Source organism: Panthera onca, chromosome E3 (genome assembly GCF_046562875.1).
Source record: "Panthera onca isolate mPanOnc1 chromosome E3, mPanOnc1 haplotype 2, whole genome shotgun sequence".
NCBI classification, from domain to species: Eukaryota; Metazoa; Chordata; class Mammalia; order Carnivora; family Felidae; genus Panthera; species Panthera onca.
Window position 1 is genome coordinate 8,936,247 of NC_138354.1, and position 17,022 is coordinate 8,953,268.

A 17,022-nucleotide genomic window follows, 5' to 3' on the forward strand; every position below is an offset into this window, starting at 1 on the left:
CAAGCCTGGGGCTCCATCCTTGTTCCCTGAGGGGACTGCCCCTTGGAAGTGTTCAGAGTGGCCTCAGGGCGGGGTTAAGACGTGAGCCCAAAGTGTGTGGGCCTTCAGGCCCTCCCCGCCCTCCCCTCCTGGCACAGGGGGCCACCCTGGAGTGCCCCCAAGCAGGAATCTGGATGTGGAAGTAGGGCAAAAGGAATGAAGCCCGTCACCTTTGCTGAACTGGGGGCACGTGAGGAAGTGCAGAAGGGTCTGCGCCCACCTCCCACTGGCAAGTCAGGCGCTGCTCCTGAGGTGTTCCCAGGGTAAAGTGAATTTGGGGGAGAATAGCAGAGAATGGGGACCACCCTGGGTTCTCCAAGAGGCACGAAGGGCCAGCAGCAGGAGGTCAAGTAGAAAGGGGACTCCCCGCAGCGTGGCCCCCAGGGCGATACCCTCAGGCCTGCTACTCAAAATGGTGCTTCCAGAAAGCCCAGACTCTGGGGCCCTGAGGAAACCACCGCCATTGTCCAGTGGCAGCAACATTTCTTGTGGCGGGGTGGGGGACATTTCAGGTGCCCACTCTGTGCCAGATGGGGCCCACAGGGTAGCAGGGCGGTCAGCCAGGCAGGCCCATCGTAGTGTGACGAGCAGTGACAGGGGGCTGTCCCATGCACCGCAACCACATGGCAGATGTGCCCAGGCTGCCTGTTGGGGCACCGGTGGGGCCGGGGGCCCCAGGTGTGAGGGGCAGGGAGGGGGCAGAACAGCCAGGTGAGAGGGTCTTGAATGCCAGGCCAGAACTGAAGGCACTGGGGAGCCAGAGCCAGCTTGAAATGGGAGCAGAGATGGTCAGTTCTGCATTTTAGACAGATCATCCTGGGGCCGGAAGGTCAGGGGCAGGGGGAGGAGGGATTGGAAGGGGCAGAAACGAGGGCAGGGGGCCCAGGAGGGCGAGGAGGTCTTGGGAGGGGCGATGAGCTGTGTCGGGTCAAAGAGGAGGAGGAGAGCTAGGGAAGATCATCCATAGGCTGATGGGAGGGGGAGGGGCGGGGGCGGAGACGGGGTGGGGGGAGGTTGGGGGCAGGGGATCTCAGGCTTGAGGCTTGGAGGCCAGCTGGACCCACCTGGAGGGTTCCACCTGAGAGGGGCTGTGGAGAACTCAGAATCCACTTGGAGAGAAGGAAGAAATCTCGCCCGAGGCGAGAGCGTTACACGGTCAGGCTAAATCTGGGCCCATGCGCAATACCCAAGCCACCTTGTCTCAGAGGGCTCCAGGCTAAACCAAGGCTTCGGGGTCTCTCCGGAGGGCACCCAGACCTGACTATGTGAGGTGGGTTTTCCCTTACTCAGCCACCCACCTGCCAGACCAAGAAGCGGGGAGATGCTTTCCGTCCTGCCTCCAGTCATGAAGCTGAACTTGCTCCAAGGCCATTGCCATGGGAATGGAGGTATGTGTGTTGGGGTAGGCCAGAGGGTCCACACCTGTGCCTGCTCCATCAAAATGCAAAGCCAGTATTTTATGGTCCTGGTGGTGAAAACACTTGCAGAAAGAGAACTGATGTACCAACAAGGACTCAAATAAACAGTATCCTCTGCCGGGGGGAGGGGGGCTCCTAACAGCCAAGTTTGAGCCCTTTGGGCATAGAAGATGTAAAATTTCCTGGGACTTAGGGGGGTTCTTATATGTATCAAGAGACAGCAAAGCAGTGCTCTAATGCAGATTTTGACTAATGAACCTTAGTCGGTGTCCCCAAATCCTTTAAAAACAGAAAAAAGACTGGGGCGCCTGGGTGGCTCAGTCAGTTGAGCGTCCAGCTTCGGCTCAGGTCATGATCTCGCAGTCTGGGAGTTCGAGCCCCGCGTCAGGCTCTGTGCTGACGGCTCAGAGCCTGGAGCCTGCTTCGGATTCTGTGTCCCCCTCTCTCTCTGCCCCTCCCCTACTCATGCTCTGTCTCTGTCTCAGAAATAAATAAACATTTTTAAAAAATTTAAAAAAAATAAAAAACAGAAAAAAGATTCATCTGGCCCAAATTGCAATCCTGTGGGTAGAAAAAGCCAAGAGTCCTCAATCTCGTTTGTGCCTCAGACCTTGTGGTAGTCTGATGAAGAATAATGCTCAGAATAATGTTCTAAAACTCACGAAGCAGGGCACCTGGCTGGCTCAGTCGGTGGAATGTGCAACGACTCTTGATCTCAGGGTTGTGAGTTTGAGCCCCGCGTTGGGTGTAGAGATTACTTAAAAATAAAATCTGGGGGGAAAAAAAACCAAAACACCTCATGAAGTAAAATGCATAGACTTGCAAAGGAAACAAATTTTACTGGAATTCAGCCAAAATATTAACTACAATTAAAAACTAATTTGGGGCACCTGGGTGGCTCCGTTGGTTAAGAATCTGACTCTTGATTTCGGCTCAAGTCAGGAGCTCACGGCTCATGAGTTTGAGCCCCTCCTTGGGCTGTGCACTGGCAGTGCGGAGCCTCCTTGGTATTCTCTCTCCCTCTCTCTCTCTGCCTCTCCCGTGCTCACACACACTCTCTCTCAAAATAAATAAATAAACACTAAAAAAGATAAAAAATAATTCAGATAAGAATTTTAACTTGTGATACGGCAAGCTACACGCTTCTTTGTTAACACTTTTCTTTCTTTCTTTCTTTTTTTTTTTTTTTTTTAAGTAGGCTCCACGCACAGCACGGAGGCCAATGAGGGGCTTGAACTCATGAACCTGAGATCAGGACCTGAACTGAGATCAAGCATCACTTAACTGACTGAGCCACCCAGGTGCCCCTGTTAACGCTTTAAATAGCAAGCTCTAGCAGGGGCTCTAATAAGTACCATAATTTTCAAAGAATGACTAGTGTAATTGATGCTTCGAAGTTTCTGCAACGACCGAGATCTGATATGAAAATATCCCTGATTTCTAGCCGTGGCAAAGCGACAGGTGCCACTAACACTGCTGTGGTTTCTCCTTCAATTAAAGCATTGTAACTCTTAGCTAGCTGTTAGGTAAAGATGTAATTTTATACCCATTCAAGTTCATGGACTTACTGAATGATTTATGCATGAACCATCTCAGAACCTCAGGTTAACAACCCTGCTCTAAAGAGTAAAAACAGGGGTGCCTGGCTGGCTCAGTTGGTAGAGCATGTGGCTCCTGATCTCAAGGTCATGAGTTCAAGCCCCACGTTGAGTGTAGAGCTTACTTTAAAAAAAAAAAAAAAAGAGTTAAGGCAATTTACATGTATTTGAAATAGAATGTTCAGAGGTGGCAGAGAAATGATGGCATCGTGATAAGAAATCAGATGCACACTATCTGAAAAGCCCTCAGCATGTTCTCTCACTGACCTTATTCTCCTGGTTTCAGACTGGCTGGAGAGGGCTAATTAAAAGAAAGCAGTTAAAGGATTTTATGCCCATGTATATTTCTGCGTCCTAACTTTCAGCTTGAAGCTTTGTAAATTGGAAGATTATTTTGTAACTTCACTGATATTAAAATTTGGTACCCAGGAGCTTTAAAAGATACCAGCAAACTCATAGAGACAGAAAGTAGAGGAAGGGTTACCAATGACTTGGGGGAGAAGAGAAGTTATTGCTTAATGTGTATAAAATTTCCATGTGGGGTGACAGAAAAGTTTTGGACATAGATATGGTAATAGTTGCACAACATTGTGAATATCATTAATGTCACTGAATTGTACACTTAAAAATGGCTAAAATGAAAAAAAAAATTGGCTGAAATGGTAAATTTGGTGCAATTTATAAAACACACACACACACACACACACACACACACACACACCAAATAAATTACCGTTTATGCACAACAGATTGGCAAAAACTACATTCAGTACCCTCCATGACCAAAATTGATCAGTGAGAATTTTTAGTTGAGTAGGAGAGTTATAAATTGGTAGAGCCACTTCGAAAAGCTCACAGAGTGTGAGCAGGGGAGGGGCAGAGAGAGAGGGAGACAGAGAATCCAAAGCAGGCTCCATGCTGTCAGCACAAAGCCCAACGTGAGGCTGAAACCCACAAACCTGAGCCGAAGTTGGATGCTCAACCAAGTCACCCAGGCACCCCATTAACTGGTTGTTTTAAGAAAAAGAAAGTGAAACACAACGCATAGAATGGGAGAAATTATTTCCAAATAGTCTATCTGATAATAGTCTAGCATCCAGGATATATAAAGAACTCTTACAACTCAACAACAAAAAGATAAATAACTCAAATGAAAAAATGGGTACCGAAATAGACATTTCTGGGGCTCCTGGGTGGCTCAGTCAGTTAAGCATCCGACACTTGATTTTCAGCTCAGGTCATGATCTCACAGTTTGTGAGTTTGAGCCCTGTGTCCAGCTCTGCACTGGCAGTATGGAGCCAGCTTGGGATTCTCTCTCTCTCTCTCTCTCTCTCTCTCTCTCTGAGCCTCCCCCTCCTCAAAAATAAGTAAACATTAGTTTTAAAAGAATAAATAGACATTTCTGGGATGCCTAGGTGGTTCAGTCGGTTAAGTATGCAACTCTTGATTTCAGCTCAGGTCATGATCTCACTGTCTTGAGATCGAGCCCCGCATTGGGCTCAACACTGGGCAAGGATCCTGCTTAAGATTCTCTCTCTCCCTCTCCCTCTGCCCCTCCCCCACTTGTGCAGGCGCACATGCATTCACACACAGACTCTTTCTCTCTCTCTCTCAAAAAAAAAAAAAAAAAAAGACATTTCTCCCAAGAACATATACAAGTGGCAAATAAGCTCATGAAAAAATGCTCAACATCATTAGTCGTTAGGGAAATGCAAATCAAAACCACAATGAGATACCATTTTACACCCACCAGGATGGCAGTAATCAAAAAATTGGAAAACACCATGTGTTGGCAAGAATGTGTAGAAAAATGGGAACTTTTTTATGTTGCTTGTGGGAATGCAAAATGGTAGAGCCACTTTGGGAAACAGCTTAGTAATTCAGAGTTACCCAATAACACAGCAGTTCTGCTCCTAGGTATATACCCAAGAGAATTCAAAGCATACGTTCACACAAAAATGCAAACATGAATGTTCAAAGCAGCATTATTCATAGTAACCAAAAAGCGATGACAACCAAAATATCCATCAGTGGATGAATGGATAAATAAAATACATTATAACCATGCGATGGAATACTCTTCAGCCATAAAAAGGAAGAAGTATTGATACATGCTGCAACATAGCTGAACCCTGAAACATTACGCTAGCTGAAAAGAAGTCAGACGCAAAATGCTGCACATTATAATTATTCCATGTAGTCTGAAATGTCCAGAATAAGCAAATCCACAGAGACAGAAAGTAGATTAGTGGCCGCCAGGGGCTGGCAGGGGGAAGAGGGCAATAGGAAGTGATCGCTCTGAGTACAGGATTTCTTCTGTGGGGCCATGAAAATGTTCTGGAGTCAGATAATGGTGATGGCTGCACAGCTCAGAGAATATACTGATAACCACTGAACTGGTTCCAGTTCAAAAGGGTGAATTTTAGAGGCACCTGGGTGGCTCAATAGGTTGAGTGTCTGACTTTGGCTCAGGTCATGATCTCACAGTTCGTGGGTTCAAGCCCCACCACATCTGTCTCTGTGCTGACAGCTCAGAGCCTGGATCCTGCTTTGGATTCTGTGTCTGTCTGTCTCTCTCTCTCTCTCTCTCTCTCTCTCTCTTCCCCCCCGGAGTCCCCACCTGACTCTATCTCTCTTTCAAAACTAAATAAATATTAAAAGTTTTTTAAATAGATAAACATTAAAAACAATTTTTAAGGTGAATTTTAATGTAGATGTAAATACGTGAATTACATGTCAATAAAGCTACTGAGATAAATAGTTTACAAATGAAGTTATTAAAGAAGACTTCATACAAATCTCAAAAATAATTCTACGCTTGAAAAAGGAAAAATTTACACAAAATTCTTTGTGTAAAATTTCAAGATAATTTTTTTAAACCTCCATATATACATATTATATTTAAACTTCTGATTTTCATTTTTGTGTTTTAAAAAATAAATGTATGATGGTACCCCACTAAGTCAAAATTCTTTTTTTTTTTTTTTTTTTTTTTTTTTTTTTAATGTTTCACTGTCAGCACAAACTCCAACGTGGGGCTCGAATCCACGAACCACAAGATCAGGACCTGAGCCGAAATCAAGAGTCAGATATTCAACTGACTGAGCCACCCAGGCGCCCCAAGGCAAAATATTTAAATATCTGGAGTAAACACATAAAATGCTTTAGCTTTTACCATTTCTAGGAAAATCCATGGATCCCAATATTCAAAATTAATAAGGCTTTGTAAGGTCCCAATACAGTATAACCGTACCTTGGGTTGGTTTGTCAGTTGCTAATCTTCGTGTTTCTGAAATGACTTATTTATGGAAAAAGACAGCCTCACTGAGGTTAAACTGAAATACAAGAGAACAAGATCCCCAAAACAATGATCAGCAGCACGTTCACCACCAAGGCTGAGGTCAAATGGGAAATGGGAAGTTTCTTTTTAAGTTACTTTAAAATCCTGCCCGGAGGTCATGCATGGATTTAGATTTTTGCACCGAATTCAAGGTAGCTTACGATGTCTGTTCTAGTGACCGTGGCTGCATAATGACTCACCTCAAAGCTTCATGGCATAAAACAACAACAATCATTTTATTATCTCTCACGGTGGCTGCGCATCAGAAATTCTCGAAGGGCTTGGCTGGGTGGTTCTGGCTCAGGTATCTTACGCAGTTGCAAATAAATGGTGGTGGGAGCCTAGCAGCGAGGGCTGGCCAGCCTTCTCATACTCTTCCAGTAGCCTTGGGACCTCTCCATTTGGGCTAGTTGGGGCTCCCTTACAACATGGCGGCCTCAGGGCGGTTGCATTGCTTATGAGGTGGCAGAAGGCCACTCCAGGGGGAGTAATCTAGAAAAGAAAGGAACTGAACTGCATTTTTATGACCTAAGTTTGAAAAACATCTGGTATGGCTGCTGCAAGGTTGGTTACAAGCCTACCCAGAATTCAAGGGGGACTCAGCATCTCTTAGTAGTAAAAGTAGTAAGGTCCTCAAAGAGCATATGAGATAGAAGATTTTTTTTTTTAAGATTTTATTTTTAAGTAATCTCTACACCCAACGTGGGGCTCAAACCCACAACCCTGGGATCAAGAGTTGCACACTCCACCTCCTGAGCCAACCAGGTGCCCCAAGATGAAAGATATTGTCGTACCCATCATTGGAAGATAGAATGTGTTCAGTGCCCATGGCCGTAGCTCTCATTTTTCTCTGCTGCGTCTCATGAAACTCTGAAGTATACCACCAACCAAAATGACACTATGGAGTTTATAAATAAAATATAAGGGTGGATGGGCAGCTCAGATGTGTAATAATCAAGGGTGCTGGTAGAATCTGTTTATACACTGGCTCTTGAGAAACTCAGATAACAGTATAAACATTCCGTGGACTTACGGAAGGTGTTTCATGTAAGTTTTCTCGGCACGGTTTTTTATTTTGGTAAGATGTGTATACCTCACAACGTACCACTTTAACCCGCTTTAAGGATATAATTCAGTGGCATTAAGCATATTCATGTTGTGTAGCTGCTGTCACCACCCCTTGCAGAACAGTTCCATCACCCCAGACTCAAACTCTACGCCTAGTAAACAGCAGCTCCCCATTTTCCCCCTCGACCCCAGTCTCGGGATGGTTTGTTTTGTTTTCTTTTGTTGTCAGTAGGCTCCACACCCAGTACGGAGCCCAGCATGGGGTTTGAACTCACCATCCCAAGATCAAGACCTGAGCTGAGATCAAAACTCAGACAGTTAACCAACTGAGCCACCCAGGTGCCCCTTGAGATAGTTTTTTGGGTTTTTTTTTTTTTTTTTTTTTTTAACGTTTATTTATTTTTGAGACAGAGAGAGACCGAGCATGAACAGGGGAGGGTCAGAGAGAGAGAGGGAGACACAGAATCCGAAGCAGGCTCCAGGCTCCGAGCTGTCAGCACAGAGCCCGACGCGGGGCTCGAACTCACGGACCCCGAGATCATGACCTGAGCCGAAGTCGGACGCTTAACCGAATGAATGAGCCACCCAGGCACCCCAAGATACTTTTTTAAATGTAGTATTTGACATACTTCTCTGGTACTTCTTATTAATTTTACTTAACATTAGTGCAATTGAATTTTCTGACTTTAGCTTTTATAAATTTGTATCTGCATTTATCTGCATATAAACACTAAAAGTGCCTATGATAAAGAAATAAATAAACAAGGGGCTCCTGGGTGGCTCAGTCAGTTGAGCATCCAACTTCAGCTCAGCCATGATCTCATGGGGTTCGTGGGTTCGGGCCCCATGTCGGGCTCTGTGAGGCCCAACAGCTCAGAGCTCACAGCTCAGAGCCTGGAGCCTGCTTCAGACCCTCTCTCTCCCTCTCTCTCTGCCCCTTCCCAGCTTGTGCTCTCTCTCTCTCTCTCTCTCTCTCTCTCTCTCTCTCTCAAAAATAAATAAACACAGGGGGTGCTCAGGTGGCTCGGTTGGTTAAGTGACTGACTCTTGGTTTCAGTCCAGGTCATGATCTCACAGTTCGTGGGTCCGAACCCCACATCAGGCTCCATACTGACAACACAGAGCCTGCTTGGGATTCTCTGTCTGCCTCTCTCTCTGCCCCTCCCCGGCTCGAGCTCCGTCTCTCAAATAAACATGAAAAATAAATAAATAAACATTAAAATAAGATGAATGGTAATTAATGAAAGGACAAAGCTAAGGTTCTAGACATCTGCCTCAGTCAACACGGGGTAGCATGGACCAAATTCACTCTCCATCATCAGACAGTGCCACGCAGAACATTGGACAGCGGGAGGGAACAGCGATGTCTGGCGGACAGGAAGCAAATGAGCTGAGCCCCACGAGGGTCCCAGATTACCGCCTGGAAAAGGTTTCCAGGCTGCGGTGCAGGGACGGGGGAGCCAGGAAGAGCCCAGCAGCCTCTGAAAGCTGAGGACGCAGAGGCAGAAATCTAGAAAGTAAAATGGCTACAGTCCGCAGGGCAAGTAGCGGGAAGAGCAAGCTGCATGGTGACAGAATTATGGAGACCGGCCGAGGGCCCTCCCTGAGCGTTCAGTTGAGAATACTGAATGCACCTGCAGTATGTGATGTGAAGAAACTACCAGAGGCCAGGAAGAGAGTCACCTGGAAGGATCAGTGGGAACAGGGCGCCGTACCCACAGCGGGGCCAACAATAGTGCATGCGTCCAACAGCCAGAGTGGGAAACCTCCAAGTCCAGAGAACATCAGAGTGCAAGGCAGGGTGTGGCCTCAGCAGTGGAGAGAATCAACCCTGGACCAAACAGCACTTCAAGTTTAAAAGGAATAAACTGGGAGGGGGTGGGGGCCTGGGTGGCTCTGTCGGTTAAGACTCCGACTTCGGCTCAGGTCACGATCTCGTGGTTCGTTGGTTCGAGCCCTGCGTCGGGCTCTGTGCTGACAGCTCGGAGCCTGGATCCTGCTTCGGATTCTGTGTCTCGCTCTCTCTGTGCCCCTCCCCTGCTCACACTCTGTCTCTCTCTCTGTCTCTCAAAAATAAATAAGTGTAAAAAAAATAAAATAATTTAAAAAAAAGGAACAAACTGGGGGCGCCTGGGTGGCTCAGTCAGTTAAGTGTCCAACTTTGGCTCAGGTCATGATCTCGCAGTTCGTGGGTTTCAGCCTCATGTTGGGCTCTGTGCTGACAGCTCAGAGCCTGGAGCCTACTTAGGGTTCTGTGTCTCCCTTTCTCTCTCTCTCTCTCTCTCTCTCTCTCTCTCTCTCTGCCCCTCCTCTGCTCACGCTCTGTGTCTCTCTCAAAAATAAATAAACATTAAAAAAGAAAAAAGAACAAATTGTCTCCAAGTAACAGAACAGTGTCCCAGAACAAAACTCAAGGATATTTAGAAGAATATAAAAATACCCATGGGGTGCCTGGGTGGATCAGCCGGTTAAGGGTCCGACTTCAGCTCAGGTCATGATCTCGCGGTTTGTGGGTTCAAGCCCCGCATCGTGCTCTGTGCTGACAGCTCAGAGCCTGGAGCCTGCTTAAGATTCTGTGTCTCCCTCTCTCTCTCTGTCCCTCCCCTGCTCATGCTGTCTCTCTCTAAAAATAAATAAACTTAAAAAAAAAAGAAAAACTTAAAAAAAAAAAAATTACCCAGCATCCAACAAGGTACAGCTCTCAAGGTCTGACATCCAGTTAAAACTTAGCAGGCGTGTGAAGAGAAAAGAAAGTTTAACCCATAACGAGGAAGACAGTCAACCAAAAGTGACCCAGAAATGACACCGATGGTAGATTAGGAGACAAGGAGATCCGGAATGGTTCTTATAATGAGATTCCACATGGTCTAGAAGCTATACAAAGTAGTGAACTCGATAAGTAGAAACGTGAAACATACAGCAAGCAGAGTGCCCAAATCAAGCTTCTAGAGATGAAAATTACAAGGACTAAGAAGAAAAATACCCAAGACCTGATTAACAGCAGACTGGGCCTTGCAAAAGAACAGGTTAGCGAGCTTGGAGGGGGAGTAACAGAAACTAACCAGAGGGAAACTGAATAAAAATTAACGGCCCAGGCGCGAGAAGACAAATATTGTATGATCGCACTCCTTTGAAATATCAAGAATCTGCAGGTTACACAGAGACAGGAAGTAGATCAGAGTTTACCAGAAGCTGAGTGGAGGAGGGCATGGGATTATTGCTTAAGGCTGCAGAGTTTCTGTTGGGGCTGACAAAAAAATCTGGGAACAGTGTGGTGACAGTTGTGCAACACCACGAACGTAATTCATGCCATTGAATTACAGTCAAAAAGGTTAAAGTGGCAAACTATATATATATTTATATAAATTATATATTTTATATATGATAGATATTATTTATATATACAACAGATATTATTTATATATAAATGTATACCTATGTGTTTTGATATATATATATAAGTAATATATATTTATCCACAATAAAAGAATTAATAAAATGGGATGCCTGGCTGGCTCAGTTGGTAAAGCATGTGACTCTTGTTATCAGGGTCATGGGTTCAAGCCTTACAGTGGACATGAAGCCTAGTTAAAAACTAAAAATTAAGGGGCGCCTGGGTGGCGCAGTCGGTTAAGCGTCCGACTTCAGCCAGGTCACGATCTCGCGGTCCGTGAGTTCGAGCCCCGCGTCAGGCTCTGGGCTGATGGCTCAGAGCCTGGAGCCTGTTTCCGATTCTGTGTCTCCCTCTCTCTCTGCCCCTCCCCCGTTCATGCTCTGTCTCTCTCTGTCCCAAAAATAAATAAAAAATGTTGAAAAAAAAAATTAAAAAAAAAAAAAAACTAAAAATTAAGAATAGCTAATAAATAAAATTAAACAAGATAAGCTGTTTTAAAAATGAACAGAGCATCAGCAAACTGTAGAAAAACTTCAGGCTGCTAAACATCCATGAATTTGGAGTCCCCAAAGAAGGGGAGAGGAGAGAGAGAAGGGGACCAAAATATTGAAGAAATAATGGCTGAAATTTTTTCCAAATTCATAACACACTAAACCTACACATTCAAGAAACTCCGTAAATCCTAAGTGCAAGAAACATGAAGAAAATTCTATCAAGATATATCACAGTCAGGGGTGCCTGGCTGCCTCAGTCCATTAAGCGTCCGACTTCGGCTCAGGTCATGATCTCGCGGTCCGTGTGTTCGAGCCCCGCATCGGGCTCTGGGCTGACAGCTCAGAGCCTGGAGCCTGCTTCTGATTCTGTGGCTCCCTCTCTCTCTGTCCCTCCCCACTCAGGTTCTATCCTCTCTGTCTCAAAAATAAATAAACATTAAAAAAATAAAAATAAAAAGACATATTACAATCAAATTGGATTGATCGGTAATAAAGCGAAAATCCTAAAAGCGGCCAGAGGCAGGTGTGGGGGGACAAAATAAGGTGGGAACAACTCAACTCTTCATGTTACACTATCGTCTTTTGTTTTGGGTGTCATCCTGTTGAGCAAGGACGTGGGTTATTGATACTTTTGCCCAACTCGCTTTTGCTCTCTATGTAAATGACAAACTGTCAAATCTAAAAAGGTCTGGTCGTTTCTTTACCAGCCAAATCTGTCAGCCCTGCCTGACACCCCTCAGTGAGTTCGAGGTTGAGCCATAACTTGGTCTGAACGGGGACTATGTTCTGCGACTTTACAGTGACCAGAGGGCCCTCGAGGAGCAGGCAGAAGGGACAAAGAGCACTTGCCCAAGTTTCCAGCCACGGGAGGGGAAAAATTACCCACCGGCTGTGTTTTTGTTGTTGTTGTTGTTGTTGTTGTTGTTGTTGTTTTAATCATTCTATTCACCTCTCTGCTCCCAGGTCTACTAGATGTCCTCTTTGAAACACGAAAATGATGCTAAATGTTTCAGAAAGTGTGTTTTGCTCTCCTAAAACACCAGAGTTTTGTTTTCTGTTTTGCATAGTAATTTTTTAAGTTTATTTATTATTTATTTTGAGAGAGAGCAGGGGAGGGGCAGAGAGACAGGGAGAGAGAGAATCCCAAGCAGGCTCTACACCATCATCAGGAAGCCCGACGTGGAGCTCGAACTCACGAACTATGTGACGGTGACCTGAGCCGGGGCCAAAAGTGAGGCACTTACCCGACTGAGCCGCCCAAGCGCCCCTGTTTTGCACAATAATTTTGATTCAGCGTTGTGTTCGGACTGGAACTAAGTTCTTGTCTCTAGCGTTTGAAGGTTGGGGAAGAGTGCTTCTTTCGTGGAGAACCATCCAGACTACTAGTTTCCGGAAGAAACGGAGCGCTGTCCCTGGGAATCATGGTCTATGGAACTGGAGCGGCTGTCATGAGGGCGATGGTGTGAGATCCACCGGGTCACGAGGCTGGATGGACACAGTGCAGTCATCGAATAGTGGAGATGGTACATTTGGGATCGGACTGAAGCAGGTCCAGAGGACACAAGTAAAAGAAACAATCAGGCAACTTCCTTTTCTTCTGGCACATCATCACTGTCAGCATCACCCTACGGAGGAAGGCGTGGGCAGCATCCCGAACTTGCCCGTGTGCGCAAACCGAAACGCTCTCCCCTTTAAACACTAGCTCCCCATTCCCCTCTCCCAGCCCCTGAAAGGTGATTCCACTCTGTCTCTCTGAATTTGACAAATCTCGGGACCTCATATGAGCAGAGTCATGCAACACATAATGTCTTATGTGTCTCCCTTGTTTCTCTTAACATAATGTCTTAATATTTTTTTTAATTGTTATTTATTTTTGAGAGAGAGAGAGAGACAAAGAATGCACAGGCGAGGGGCGGGGTGGGGGTGGGGGGGACACAGAATCTGAAGCAGGCTCCAGGCTCTGAGCTGTCAGCACACAGCCCGACACGGGGCTCGAACCCAGGAGCCATGAGATCATGACCTGAACTGAAGTCGGACGCTTAACTGACTGAGCCACCAGGTGCCCCTTTGTTTCCCTGAATTTAAAATGTCCTCTTCCTCTGGCTGTTTAAGAATTTTCTCTTTCTCTCTTCAGTCTACTGAAGTTTGACTTTGATATGCCAAGGTGTGGTTTGCTCTGTATTGAGCCCATTAGGGTTTACTGCACTTCTTATATATGTGGATTCATACCTTTCATCAATTTTAGAAATTTCTCAGCCAGTAACTCTTACTACTCTGGTGCTTTTTCTCCATCTTCTCCTGCTGGCTCTGGTTTTCAGCACTGACTCGCCTCCAGCTACTGGAGATGAGAAGTCCCTTTAAGGGTTGCATCAAGGCACTGTCTCCGTGCTGGGTTCCACTGGCTGTCCTGAGCTTGTTATTTTCTTCCTTCCGGTTTTCTCAGGCGGTAAAGAAAAGTCAGCCAACTCCACAGTTCATAGAATTGCCATTGCCCCCATATCCTTCAGGATCTAAGACTACAACATACGTGAGATTCTTGGCAACTGTCAGGCCACATCCACAGGAGCAGAGAGACACGGACAGTTGAGGTGTGTGGCTCTCAGGGCACGTGGTAAACTCAAAGGTCAGCCAAAGAGATGTGGGTTATAGCTTCAATAGCATTATCTCTACAAGATAACCAGATGGGCAATGAGGAAAGCTCTTTAGAGAAAAATACCAGCTAATAAATGCATAAGGAATGATAAAATTCAACATCTTATAGCACTCAGGGAAATAATGGATGCAGGAACAACCACCACGGGCTGCAAAAACCATTAGGTCAGGTTTTTGGAGCTTTATAATGGATGGATTAGCCTGCCAACTTCTAACCCCCAATCAATCCTATCATGACTAAAAGCAAGTCCTGAAGTGAGATGATGGAAAGAACGTAGAACTTCTTATGAATCAAACAAATAAGCAAAAAAGTTGAACTTGAATCCAATCACGTCTCTAGATCTAAATATGAGTTTATTTAAAACATTATTGTAATACGGGGATAGATGAACATGTCAAAGAACACTTGGGGAAAAAAAGGAGGGGGGCCACCTGGGTGGCTCAGTTGGTTAAGCATCCTAATCTTGACTTTGGCTCAGGTCATGATCTCACAGTTCATGAGTTTGAGCCCTGAGTCAGGCTCTGTGCTGACAGCACGGAGCCTGCTTGGGATTCTGTCTCCCTCTCCCTCTGCCCCTCCCCTGCTTGCTCTCTCTCTCTCAAAATAAATAAAAATAAACTTAAAAAAGAAAAAGAAAAGAACACATTTAGCCAAATCTAGAACTGAGAAAATCTACAGGAATATATACTCTGTTTCTTCAACAAATAATTGTCATGAAAAAGAAAAATGGGAGGGGATGGGGTGCCTGGGTGGCTCGGTCGGTTGAGCGTCCAACTTTGGCTCAGTCATGATCTCACAGTTCGTGAGTTCGAGCCCCGTGTCGGTCTCCATGCTGACAGCTCAGAGCCTGGAGCTTGCTTTGCATTCTGTGTCTTCCTCTCTCTCTGCTCCTCCCCCGCTCACACGCTGTCTCTCTCTCAAAAATAAATAAAGATTAAAAAAAACAATGTTTTAAGAAAAAAAGGGAGGGGAACTGACATAGATAAGATGTAGGAACTAAATGAAATCATCCAACTGTAAAAAAAAACCAGCATTTTTGAGACAATTGGCAATATGAAAACATTGGGTATTAAGTATAAAAGAATTCTTGTTAATTTTGTTAGGTGTGATAGTGGTATTACAGATTTTTTTTAAGGTTCTTATTTGTTAGGGACACATGCAGAAATATTTACAGATAAGACAATATGATGTCTGGAAGTCGCTGATATTCCAGTGGGGGTGGGGTGGGGGCAGGGACAGAAACAAAAGTGTTGACAGGTGTTGAAGCTAGGTGATGAGTACGTGGGAATCACTTTGTATTTGCTCTTCTTAGGACTATTTTTTATAACCATAATTAAACTTTTCAAAAAGCACAAGTTGGATGGTGAGGAGAAGGAGAGCCCCTGCACGGGGACGTCGAGTCTGGAGCATGTTTATATGTGGAAGGAGGGATAGAACGACAGAAAAAGAACTCCCCCGTGGAGCCAGGGCTGGAGGGTCCCGGGAAAAAAAGGTGCAAAGCCCAGGTGGCAGGCTTGACCTTGGCGAGGGTGGCAACTACAGTCCAGCCCCCATTAGATGCATGCCAGCTTGTGCCCTATTCACACATTTGATCTTAATTGGCCCTTACAGCCATCCCATGAGATAGCGTCATTATTCCCATTTCAGAGATAAAGAATCGAGACTCCGAAAGATGGGTGACTCACTCAGGGTCAGACAACCCGTAAATGGCAGATCCTGGATTGAAACCAAAGTTGCTGTACTTCCAGAGCTTGGAGCTGTGAGACGGGAAGAAGGTGGTGAGAGCGGAATGTCAACCATTGGAGGTGACAGAGGTGACGACAGACGCAGCCTGTGCGACTGGTCGCCTCTCTTCCTTGGGCAGCTGGATGGGAGCTGTTAAGGACAGGGTGCCCGCCCTGCTGATCACGCTGGGCCAGCCGGGGAGGCGGAGGTGTCCCCACAAGGAAATTCCGCAGGGAGAATCGTCAGGTGCCTCACGTGGCCCCCTCCCAGTCTGCGGCAGCTTCACGAGACAAAGGTCCAAATACAGAGAGTGCGAGTTGACCTGAGCTGCATATGAATCAGCAGAGGGTAGAAGGCTTCCAAATAAAGCTCATGCAAATTCAGCTGCTACCAAGAGCCCCAGGAAGGGGAGGCGATGCCCAAGACTACCCCCATCTCACGGTGCTCTGATTGCACCTGAACTTCCATTCTCTGTGCAGCTGTGCCCTGCTCCTGCGTAGACACCTGTTTCTGAGCCAAATGCACAGACACCGGAGGGGCTTCAGACAGAAGCTGAATGACCAGCACCAGACGAGCCATCTTGTCTACCTGGGGTTCGTTGTCACTTTGGATGCCTTCTGACTTTCGCAGCCTGCCTTGAGTTCGTGGTTGGCCAACCCGAGCCTGCGTTTTCTTCTTTTGGCCCTTCTGAAGCAGTTGACGGGAAACAGCCCACAGCATACTTCTCACACTTTCCTTTGCTCCTAAGCCTTTCAAGTGCCATCAAGGCGCATGAGCGAACACACCTTCCACCTGGGTCTTGGCTCCATCTATCACAGGAGACAGCAGGAGCGATCACGCTGCTGTTGCCCGCTGGGGGTTGTCACCACCCCCACGGACCCCTCCCACAGCCCGCCCAGTGCACAACCCAATCCTACAATCATGAGGGGCCGCTTTCTTGAGTCACTTCTACTACCAACTGTCTTAGCCTGGGTTCCATCCAGAAGGATGAGTCATTTATTTTGGGAAGCGATCCCAGGGTGACAGAAAGTAGGGGACAAGGAAGATGGAAACAAGGAAGAGAAAGCGCCAATCCAAGAGAGATTGAGCTGCTCCCCGCTGTGGGCGTTCTGGGGCTGAAGCCAACTCGGACCCTCTGCGAAGCCCCATAGAGCACATCTCAGAATTTTCCACTCCAGGAGCGGAAGAGAGAAGCATTTATCCATCAGTTCCTGTCCCCATCGGTCAAGCACCCCACATGTAACGTTAACTCCCTCCCGCGACCAGCTCTGGATCCGCGTGAGTACCAGTGG

The 17,022-nt window shown here is 46.2% G+C and overlaps 1 long non-coding RNA gene across 1 annotated transcript; it reads left to right on the plus strand.

Annotated features, from left to right (window-relative positions):
• The first annotated feature begins 1,067 nt into the window (after window positions 1-1,067).
• LOC132689480 (uncharacterized) lies at window positions 1,068-7,831 on the plus strand. The gene is made up of 2 exons (XR_009615025.3): window positions 1,068-1,427; window positions 6,076-7,831. It is a non-coding gene; the product is annotated as an uncharacterized LOC132689480 (long non-coding RNA).
• The last annotated feature ends 9,191 nt before the right edge of the window (window positions 7,832-17,022 follow it).